This window comes from Poecilia mexicana, unplaced genomic scaffold, assembly GCF_051168715.1.
Source record: "Poecilia mexicana isolate PSO_F unplaced genomic scaffold, ASM5116871v1 scaffold_7, whole genome shotgun sequence".
Classification (NCBI taxonomy): Eukaryota; Metazoa; Chordata; class Actinopteri; order Cyprinodontiformes; family Poeciliidae; genus Poecilia; species Poecilia mexicana.
The window spans coordinates 739,348-750,111 of NW_028263376.1; the positions used below are offsets into that span (position 1 = coordinate 739,348).

Sequence of the window (10,764 nt, forward strand, 5' to 3'; positions counted from 1 at the left end):
ATCCCAAAACAACCCAAAATTTGCAGAAAACAACGTGGAGGTCTTCAGCCAGCAGTTGACAGTTTGTATCTTGAAGTGTGCACTGACCACTAGGGATCAACACCAATCAACTGAAGGCGGTTGGGCTGCATTCTATTGTTTCTGAAATTCAAAATATAAAGATGGAGTCGGAATTGGAAAATCTTCAGCTGGAGATAAAAGGAGCATTGTATGACTTGACAGTTGAACAGCTGATTGAAGTATGCATCACACTGCAACTCTCAGCACCTGGAAGAGAATCATTGGCTAGTAAAACACGCAGTCATCTAATTTCATATGTCATCAAATATCTTGAGTGAGAGGAACTGGCTAGCCTTGAAGATGAAGGCATGTCAGAATATCTCAGCATCTGGGATACAATAAATAAAGTAAAGTCTGTTGAAGAGTCACCTAGAGTAGAAACTCAATCTGATGACCAGGAAAGGCTTCAAAGAGAAATAGAGGCACTCAGATTGTCACTACAACAGAAAGAAAAAGAGGCCCAGGGTGCAATGGACAGAAAAACACTCTCTTGCCCACAGGTTTCACAGATAAATGTGACTCCAACATTTTCAGAAAATCTGATGTGGCGCAAAGATTTCAAGATTCTGGGACAGATAGGAGAACCGGGCCAGAAGGATCGACTGACATTCTCTAGCCTGGCAAGACAGATTGAAAGTGGGCTTACCAAAGGTTATTCAGAGACAGATATTATTGATGCTGTGATCCGTGCTATAACACCTGGCCTACAATTACAGAGCTATTTGGAGGGGAAAGAGACCCTTACCCTACCTGCACTGCGTAGAATCTTAAGGTCCCATTACCAGGAGAGGGGCGCCACAGATTTATACAAGCAGCTAACTTCTGAGGTTCAGAGCAGCAAAGAGTCTCCTCAGAATTTCTTAATCAGGGCCATGGACCTGAGGCAGAAAATTCTGTTTGCCTCTCAGGAAGCCGAGTCAGCTTTAAAATATGACCCTGCTCTTGTCCAAAATCTGTTTATGCACACCATCTTGACAGGTTTACAGAATGACAACATCAAGAGTGATCTTCAGCCTTACCTCACAAAGCCTGACACACCCGATGAACTGCTGCTGGAGAAAGTGAATATTGCTTGTACAAATGAAAAGGAGAGGCAGGACAAAAAGAGGCACGCTGCCCCACAAAGAGCAACCAGTGTAAGTACTGTTCAGTCTGATGAGCCATCTAGAGAAACAAAAACTTCAAACCAGCAAAGCCGATCTCAGATGACCCCTGATGTGTTATCTGAGATCAAAGAAATGCGCTCTGACATGGTGTTATTAAAGGACCTGAGAGCTGAAGTCTCCCAAATCAGGGAAACAATACAAAAAACACTAATGCACAGCCACAGCAACCTCCACAAAGTTCAGAACAAGTGTATACCGCAAGTCCAGTGTTCTTACCTATAGAACAGTCTTTCAGGTCCATGTCACCAATGATGCCAGGTTACCCTCAACAGCACCCAGGATTGCTGCAGGAGTACAGGCCTCTCTATGGTCCAGGACGGATGAGAGGGACTGCACAGTTTCAACAAAGGTTTGCTCCACAACGGAATTACCAAAGACCACGCCCACCACCCAGGTGCTTTGCTTGTGCCCAAGCTAATGAGGAACATTGTCAACATTGCTTCAGATGTGGAAGTACTGAGCACTTCAGGGCAGGCTGTAGAGCAGACAGAGCAGCTCATTCAGCATACAGGGGACCTTTAAACTAAGTCAGGTTGCCTCCGTGGGGCATGGGGCAGCCAAAGCTAACTATAAGTCCCATTTTTGTATAAACTGTGAAAAAAAGAAAGTGAAGAGGGAATTAAAATGCTGCTCGAGTTGTAAAACTGCACTTTATTGCTCAAAAACTTGTCAGAAAATGCATTGGCCTGTTCACAAAATTGACTGCGAGTCACACTCATGTTTAGGTGTTAAACGAGTCAGGCAGCCACGTGAACAATCTGAACCCAAAACTATAAGAGCTTCTGTTAAAAGACCAAACCGTAAGAGAGCTAGTAGGAAAAAAATGTATTATCAAGTGCTTCCTGAACGGACTGAATACTCAAGCACTCTGGGACACAGGTTCACAAATATGTGCTATAGATGAGACCTGGAAAGAAAATTACCTACCTGACCTGCAGCTAAGGGATGTTACTGAGCTACAGGACCCACTAGACCCATTACGTATTGAAGCAGCTAATGGCACCGACATGCCATACTCTGGCTGGCTGGAAGTCCCCTTTAAGCTGACTACCATGGATGATGAGCTGCTAATACCTGTGCTTGTGTTGAAAGGCAACCAGCAGCAATACCCCATTATTGGGTTCAATGTAATTGAACATCTTGTGCAGAACCACCAGGAAGGCCAATCAATACATGGCGATATGGACAAACTTGTAAATGCAGTAAAGATTGCATTCCCTCATCTGAAAAAAAAATAAGGTAAAAGCCTTTATTTCTGCTGTCAGCCTTGGTCAGGCATGTGAACACAATGTGAGGACAGTAAATGAAAGAGTCAATGTGCCGAAACACACCACCATCCAGATTGAGTGTCGTATTCAGGCCCCAAAGTTTAGGGAGATTAAAACTCTGCTTTTTGAGCCCCTTGTGAACCCACAGTGGCCTGAAGGATTGGAATTCTGTGATACCCTTGTATCAGTTGAGGCAGAAACAGCCCCAAAGGTTGTTTTAAGTGTTCAAAACCCCACAAACCATGATATTACACTTCCAGGCCGGACAGTTGTTGGAGCTGTACAGTCTGTAAAGTCTGTGTATCCAGCTGACTTATTCAGCACAACCCAACAACCAACAAGTAAATCAGTCAATCACATCCATGTTCAGAGCACCAGTGAAGGTGCACCTGCAGATGGACAGTGGGACCCACCTGTTGATTTAACCCACCTGGATGAGGACCAGAGACAAATAGTAAGACAGATGTTAAGAGAAGAATCTGAGTCTTTCTCCAAAACTGATGAGGATATTGGCTGCATACACCAGTTGCAAATGAACATCTCACTGAAGGATGATGAACCTGTGTCAAAAACATACCGGTCTGTGCCGAAACCTCTGTACAGGGAAATGAAAGACTACTTGCAGGATCTCATAGCCCAAGGGTGGGTTGAAAAGTCCACATCTTCTTACTCCTCACCAATTGTCTGTGTAAGAAAAAAAGACGGCACCCTGCGTTTATGTATAGATTACAGAGAGCTCAACAAAAAAACACACCCTGACCGCCATCCGATTCCCAGGGTTCAAGATATAATGGATAACCTGGGGGGAAATACCTACTTTTCATTGCTGGACCAAGGCAAAGCATATCATCAGGGATTCATGGACAGGGACAGCAGGCATTTAACTGCCTTTGTGACCCCCTGGGGTCTATATGAGTGGATACGGATTCCATTCGGCCTGATGAATGCACCCGCAGCTTTTCAGCGCTGCATGGAGCAATGTTTAGCAGATTTGAGGGATGAAATGTGTGTACCATATCTTGATGATGTTCTTGTGTTCAGCAGGACATTTGAAGATCACGTCAACCATGTCTGAGCAGTGTTACAGCGTTTGAGGCAGTATGGAATCAAGCTAAAACCTAAAAAGTGTGACCTGTTTAAAGCTGAGGTGCGATACCTGGGAAGGATCGTGTCTGCTAAGGGCAACAGAATGGATCCAGCTGACACTGATGCTGTGAGAGCCCTAAAGCATAAACATCCTGCGAATGTTGGTGAGTTGAGAGCAATGCTTGGACTCTTGAGCTATTATAGACAATATATAAAGGACTTTTCACGTATTGCTAGTCCCTTATATGACCTGTTAAAAGCACCCACAAAGCATGAGCTATTAACGAACAAGAAGAAAAAGTGGCCAACAAAAACGGGCAGCAGAGCTGTCCCATCCAGCACAATCATTCAGTGGACTGCAAAACACCAGTTGATTCTGGAACAACTCATTGACCGCCTTGTCCACCCCCCTATTCTTGGCTTCCCAGATTTCTCACAGCCATTTGTTCTTCACACAGATGCGTCCAATCTGGGTCTAGGTGCTGTGCTATACCAAAAGCAGAGTGGAAAGCTTCGTGTGATTGCCTATGGCTCGCGCACCCTAACAGCGGCAGAGAAAAATTATCATTTACATTCGGGAAAGTTGGAGTTTCTCGCCCTTAAATGGGCTGTAACAGAGAAATTCAGAGACTATTTATATTATGCACCGTTTTTCACCGTCTATAGTGACAATAATCCACTGACATATGTGTTGTCGACTGCCAAACTAAATGCAACAGGATGCCGATGGGTTGCAGAGCTGGCAGATTTTCATTTCTCTGTGAAATATAGGCCAGGAAAGGAAAATGTGGACGCAGATAGTCTATCCCGAATGCCTCTGGATGTGGAGCTTTTAATGAAGGAGTGTTCGGAAGAAATGCCATCTGATTTGAAATGCCAATGGAAATGCCAATGACTTGGGGCAACTACAGAAGCTGTGAAAAACCAAGATGAGTCCAGTGTGTCGTGGTCCATGTGTGTCTCAGTAGCATCTGCAGATTTAACTCCTGACACACCCATCACCCCACTAACACCAGAACAGATCCGGAATGACCAAAGAAATGATCCAGTTCTGGGACCAGTAATCCAGTTCAAACTGACCGCAAGCAAACCGTCAGGTGCACAACTCAATCAACTTAGTCCGCAACTGGGATGCTTGCTAAGAGAGTGGGAAAAGTTGGAAATTGATGGAAGTGGGGTGCTGCACAGAAAGACAACCAGCAAAAAACAACTTGTACTCCCAGAAAAACATAAAAATACAGTGTTGAGGGGACTTCATGACGAAATGGGCCACCAAGGTGTCGACAGAACATCATGCCTAATACGGGACAGGTTTTATTGGCCACATATGCAGCGTGAGATAGAGAACTATGTCATGAGAAAATGCGAATGTCTCAAACAGAAGAAACCCAGTCGGGAAACAAGAGCCCCACTCACAAACATTGTAACAACTCACCCATTTGAACTTGTCTCTGTCGATTTCCTGCATCTCGAAAAATGCTTAGGGGGTTATGAATACATCCTGGTGATCATTGATCATTTTACCCGCTTTGCCCAGGCCTATGCCACCACTTCCAAATCAGCTAAAACGGCAGCAGACAAGATCTTTAATGATTACGCCATGAGATTTGGCTTTCCCACCCGTATTCACCACGACCAGGGTGGTGAGTTTGAGAATCAACTGTTCACACAACTGAAAAAATACTGTGGAGTTGCTGGGTCCAGAACCACTCCCTACCACCCGCAAGGGAATGGACAAGTTGAGCGATTCAACCGGACATTACTCCAGATGCTCAGGACACTCACAGACAAACAGAAACACAACTGGAAGGATTCATTAAACAAAATGATCTATGCATACAACTGTACTCGGAGTGAGGTGACAGGCTTCTCCCCCTTTCAGTTGTTGTATGGGCGTTCTCCCCGATTGCCAGTCGACATGCTATTTAACCTGACTCCAGAACAAGCAGGCCATAATCATCATAGCTACATGGAAAAGTGGAAGCAAGGCATGGAGGAGGCGTACGGAATCGCCAGAGAAAATGCCCGGAAAGCTGGGCTGAGGAGTAAGAAGCTGTACAGCAGCAAAGTGAAAAGTTCAGTACTGCAACCAGGTGATCGTGTTTTAGTACGCAACTTGACACCTCGTGGGGGCCCAGGAAAACTGAGGAATCACTGGGAGGACATTGTCCATGTTGTTGTACGCCAAGTAAATGAAAACGTCCCAGTTTATGAACTCAAACCTGAAAAAGGTCAAAGAAGGTCAAGGGTCCTTCACCGCAATCTGCTTCTCCCATGTGACTCTTTACCCCTTGAGATCCCAGGACAGGCTGGAGAGAAAAAGAGGAAAGTGTTAAATAACAAAGGAGTAGAGCAAATGGAGGAGGAAGATGATGATGATGCTGACGCATACATTCCTGTGCTGTTTCACCAGCCAGCCCAGCCCGAGGAAGTTAACCCTATGCCTGCAAGCACAACCCAAGAGCTCGGAGATATCCGGTTCGAACAGAGCACAGTTCCTGAGATGGATCTCAAACAAGGAGAAGCAACTGTGATGGAGTATGAGGAGTCTGGCTCTGGGAATGAGGAACAAACCATGGCGCATGTTACTGAACACCCTGCTTCACCTGGGATCGTCAGAGAGGGAGTTCAGGCTCCTGAAGAAACTCAACGACCTCAACGGCTTCACAGGAAGCCCAAAGTCTTTACATATGAGAGACTTGGATCTCCAGTCTGCTACAACCTAGGGACTCCACCACAGCCCACATACTTCACAATGCCATTGATGAACATTGTTCACCCATACTACATCTCATATGACTATCAGAGATGAGAGCACAGGACATGGTGCACCACTGAACTGAAAGAATGGACACACATTGGGTTCATAATATAATGGACTGTTTATCATAACATTCACAATGAGGAACTATTCTCTATGTGAACTGACATATTGGCATTCAAGCCACAATTTACTTTTTAATGAACTCTGTTGGGGAGTCATAGGATGACCACTAAGATGATGGACAAGTAGTGACTTTCATGTTTAAAACATGGACACTGGGTATTTACCCTCAAAATGACAATGTATCAAAAGAGTTCCAGTCTGTAAGTGGGAATATTTTTAAGACTGATGTGTTGCTCCTCATGTTTTGCTACTTCCTCAACATCGCATGAGTTGAGATGTTGGGGACAACATCTATTTCGTGGGGGAGTGTGTTGCAGGGTATATTAATTTGACCATTCTAATGTTAGATCCAATTGTTGATTATCCTAATTTCATTTGATTTGGTGTGTGCAAGAAATATAGCCCTTTGTCTGAAAGGGCAGTGCACTGGCGCCATAGTCAAGAGTCCACTAGGGGGACTCGTGCGCTCTTTACAAATAATACAAGAACAAGTAAAGGCGCACTGGTTTCGTCTGATAATTCATTCTCTTGTATTTCTCCCCTTTTTATAAGGTAAGAGATTAATCTTTGGAGAATGATATGGATGCTCTATGTGTGCTAGTTTGTATGTGTTTAGTTTGTTTTGCGTCATGTATTAGTTATTTTGTTTTAATGTGATGTGCGAAGAGTGTTTGGCTAGCTACTTAGCTCTGTTTCTGTTTCTGCCGTTAGCTACATGTTCTGTTCGGCATCTAGCAGCCTGATTTGTTTAAATGAGAATAATTGTGATTTTTATGTGTTGGGCTGCTTTTTACAAATAATACAAGAACAAGTAAAGGCGCACTGGTTTCGTCTGATAATTCATTCTCTTGTATTTCTCCCCTTTTTATAAGGGATAACACTAGCAGCAGCTTTAGCCACAGTTGGGAAAATATATACACCGCTGTCTGTCAGTGTTGTAATGTTTAGAGATTCACTTTCTGTATTAACTTTAATAAAACAGCATTTGAGTGTTAGCCGTTATTAGTCATTGTCAATTTACCATTCTCCAACTGTATTCAAAGGAACCAGCCTCCAATCAGAGAGTAAACCAGCTAGCAGCAGCTTTAGCCACAGTAAGGAAACATATACGCCGCTGCCTTTCAGTGCTGTAACGTTAAACATTTCACAAAAATCACTTACATCTTCCAACACTGTTGTTTAGAAAAGCATTTTAAATATTGATTTAAGCGCTATCTGCCAAATAATTTACATATTATGATGTGATTCATAATTTCTCCATTTGTTTTGTTGTCCATCTTTCTCAACAGTAGCCGACCTAACAACCTACCATATCTGAGATGGTCTTGTTCCTCTGTCCATGGCAGGTTCAGTCAATCAGCTGTGGGACATCTGCTGCCTAGTCAAACTATCATGGGCCTCTTGATTTAAAAGGAGAAACCAGTAGAGCCTCCCTGCTCCTGCAAGTCACACTTCTTGGATGAACACTCAATACTGCAGCAGTGTTGGAAATGAAATCTTTGCTTATCTATTCTGTAATTAATATCTATAAGTCTCTATTAATAAATGAATTGATGTTGTGTAGAGTTCTGTAAAAACTATTGCAAATAGCTTCTCTTGAGTAATCTACATATGTGCAACTTTTACATTTAAATTGCTTCTTTTTGTAAATTTTACACATCTGGCAACGAAGTATGTGGAGGAGAGGAAATGCTAAAATTAAACCTGCTATTGTGGAACAAAGACATAAGGTTTGTGGTTGTTTCTTTAATACATCTATTTAATAATTATATTAAACACTGTACATGGTTACTATATTACACAAACATAATTACCACAGTTAACAATTTAAGTCATTGACAGAGAAAATGTATTTACAAAAGGCATATCAATTTTATTTCAACATTATGTACTCAGGGTTTACAACTTAAGAAGACATCCATGTACGGTCCTTGGCAGGTGCCAGTCTGCAGTGAACTGGTGGATGACGGAGGTAATGTTATACTGTAGTGAGCAGTTTGAAGCAGAAGTCCCACCATGTGATCCACAGGGTTTTCCCACCTGAGCACAAACTTCATGCACTTCGTTTCCACAGGCACCACAGCAGAATCAAGTGTAACCTGTTAAAAGGGATATAAAGGTGTTATTCTTATATTATCAATTTTCTACTGCCAAGTCTACAACCGCAGGAAAACAAAGTATAAGAAACTTAACCTTCTAATCATAACATTTGATAAATATTCATATATATATACATATATATATATATATATATATGTATATATATATATATATATATATATATATATATATATATATATATATATATATATGTATATATATATATATATGACCGAGCTAAGATCCTGTGGGACTTCCAGATCCAGACAGACAAGATGGTAATGGCGAACCAACCAGACATTGTGGTGGTGGATAAAGAACAGAGGAAAGCCGTCGTGGTGGATGTAGCAATACCAAGTGACCACAACATCAGGAAAAAAGGAGCATGAGAAACTGGAGAAATACCAGGGCCTCAGAGAGGAACTGGAAAAGACCTGGAAGGTGAAGACCACAGTGGTGCCTGTGGTCATCGGGGCCCTCAGGGCAGTCACCCCCAAACTGGAGCAGTGGCTCAAACAGATCCCAGGAACAACATCTCAGTCCAGAAATGTGCAGTTCTAGGCACAGCCAAGATACTGGAAGAGAACCCTCAAGCTCCCAGGCCTCTGGTAGAGGACCCGAGCTCAGAGGATGAAAGAGACCACCCGCGGAGGGTGAGAAGGGAATTTTCTTTATATATATATTTATATATATATATATATCGAGAGAGAGAGAGATCATCACATTTCTCCAATGAAACGTTAATATCTATCTATCTAAGACAACATCTTCCTCATGTCTTGATCGTAGCAAGAGTTTAACTTCTCAGGACGTTATGGAGCAGCAGGTGTTTGGCATAACTGTCAAGTTTTGGACTTGTAGCTACAGGTAATGTAGCAGGTGGTGAAACTAGCGTATGACGTGAGGAGGGTTTAATACGATCATGCATTTTACATGACGGGTGGCAACCCCCGTCTATACTATAAAAATCTGATTAAGATTAGAGCCTAAATACATTATATTTCCAAAACAGAAAGGCTACGTAAAGTTAGCCAGCTAACAAATTACTATTGCTATCCTAGCATATCAACTAACAGCTAGAAAAAACCAAAACACGTACCTTCGTAGTCAAACTGGTACCAATCAGCGAGAAATTTGTCCAGTTTAAATTATGTTGATGAAGAAAAATTGTTTGCAAATAGTGATATATCTTCAAATCGTATTTGTAGCAGCTGCTTTACAGTCCAGAAACAGCATTAACTACACACACCGGAACTAAAGATACACTGGATCGAGTCAAAACGGATGTTGTCTGACGTCATGTGAAAAGGGTCTATAGGATCCCCTCTTCTACCCTCACAAACTGACGCTGTTGTCACGGTTGCTTAGAGACGGACACTATGCAGCTGCTATCAGACCGCGTCTTTTTAAAATGTCCACCTACTACACCGTCCTTAGACCTCTGGCAAAAATTCAGACAGTAGTGGGAGGACAAGCTAAACAATTACAATGACGTTTAATAGGGGCATTAAAAAGGAAATAGACCAGGGAACAGTCGAACCAGGGAACAGATGAACAGACCGGTACACCAGGGGACGAAAGTAAGAACAGGGGAGCAATACGGGATATTTACTATGAGAGGCCCCAAGGGCCAAAACCTACAAACTCTCTTACACATACTGTGAAACTATCAAACCCTGTCACATTCGCTATCAAACTCTCTCACATTCGCTATCAAACCCTCTCACATTCACAGTCAAACTCTCTTGCACGTACTATCAAACTCTCTGACCGAGTTTGATTGCAACGGAAGTTAACTTAAAATTTCAGTTTCTGATTGGACCCCAGGAAGGCTTTTCAAAATAAAAGCGGACCTCCGGTTTATGTTTGGTTCATGTTTCTCTCCTGCGGCTTTAAAAATGTAAAACTTTGTGTTAATTGATTTGCTAAAGGAAATCATGTATCTGAAAATAAATTAAAACATATTATGTTGGCAAAAAAATTCTGTAAACCACATATGTGCTACCTCAATCAAAATTGCTGACATTTGACATGTAAAAATATCTTTCAGCTTACATAAACAATACCTTACCAGGTACTTCTCTCACTTCAGGATGACACAGGGACACCTATAAGACCAATTTTAACTGAGGTTGCACATATGTGCTTTGCAGGATTTTTTGCCCACACAATATTTTTTTTTTCAGACACATAATGT

General features: G+C 42.4%; 1 long non-coding RNA gene across 1 annotated transcript; it reads right to left on the reverse strand.

The window, feature by feature from the left end:
- Nucleotides 1–8,319: 8,319 nt before the first annotated feature.
- LOC148158209 (uncharacterized) lies at nt 8,320–10,285 on the reverse strand. The gene is made up of 2 exons (XR_015763688.1): nt 9,667–10,285; nt 8,320–8,566 (listed from the first exon to the last, which is right to left on the reverse strand). It is a non-coding gene; the product is annotated as an uncharacterized LOC148158209 (long non-coding RNA).
- Nucleotides 10,286–10,764: the final 479 nt, after the last annotated feature.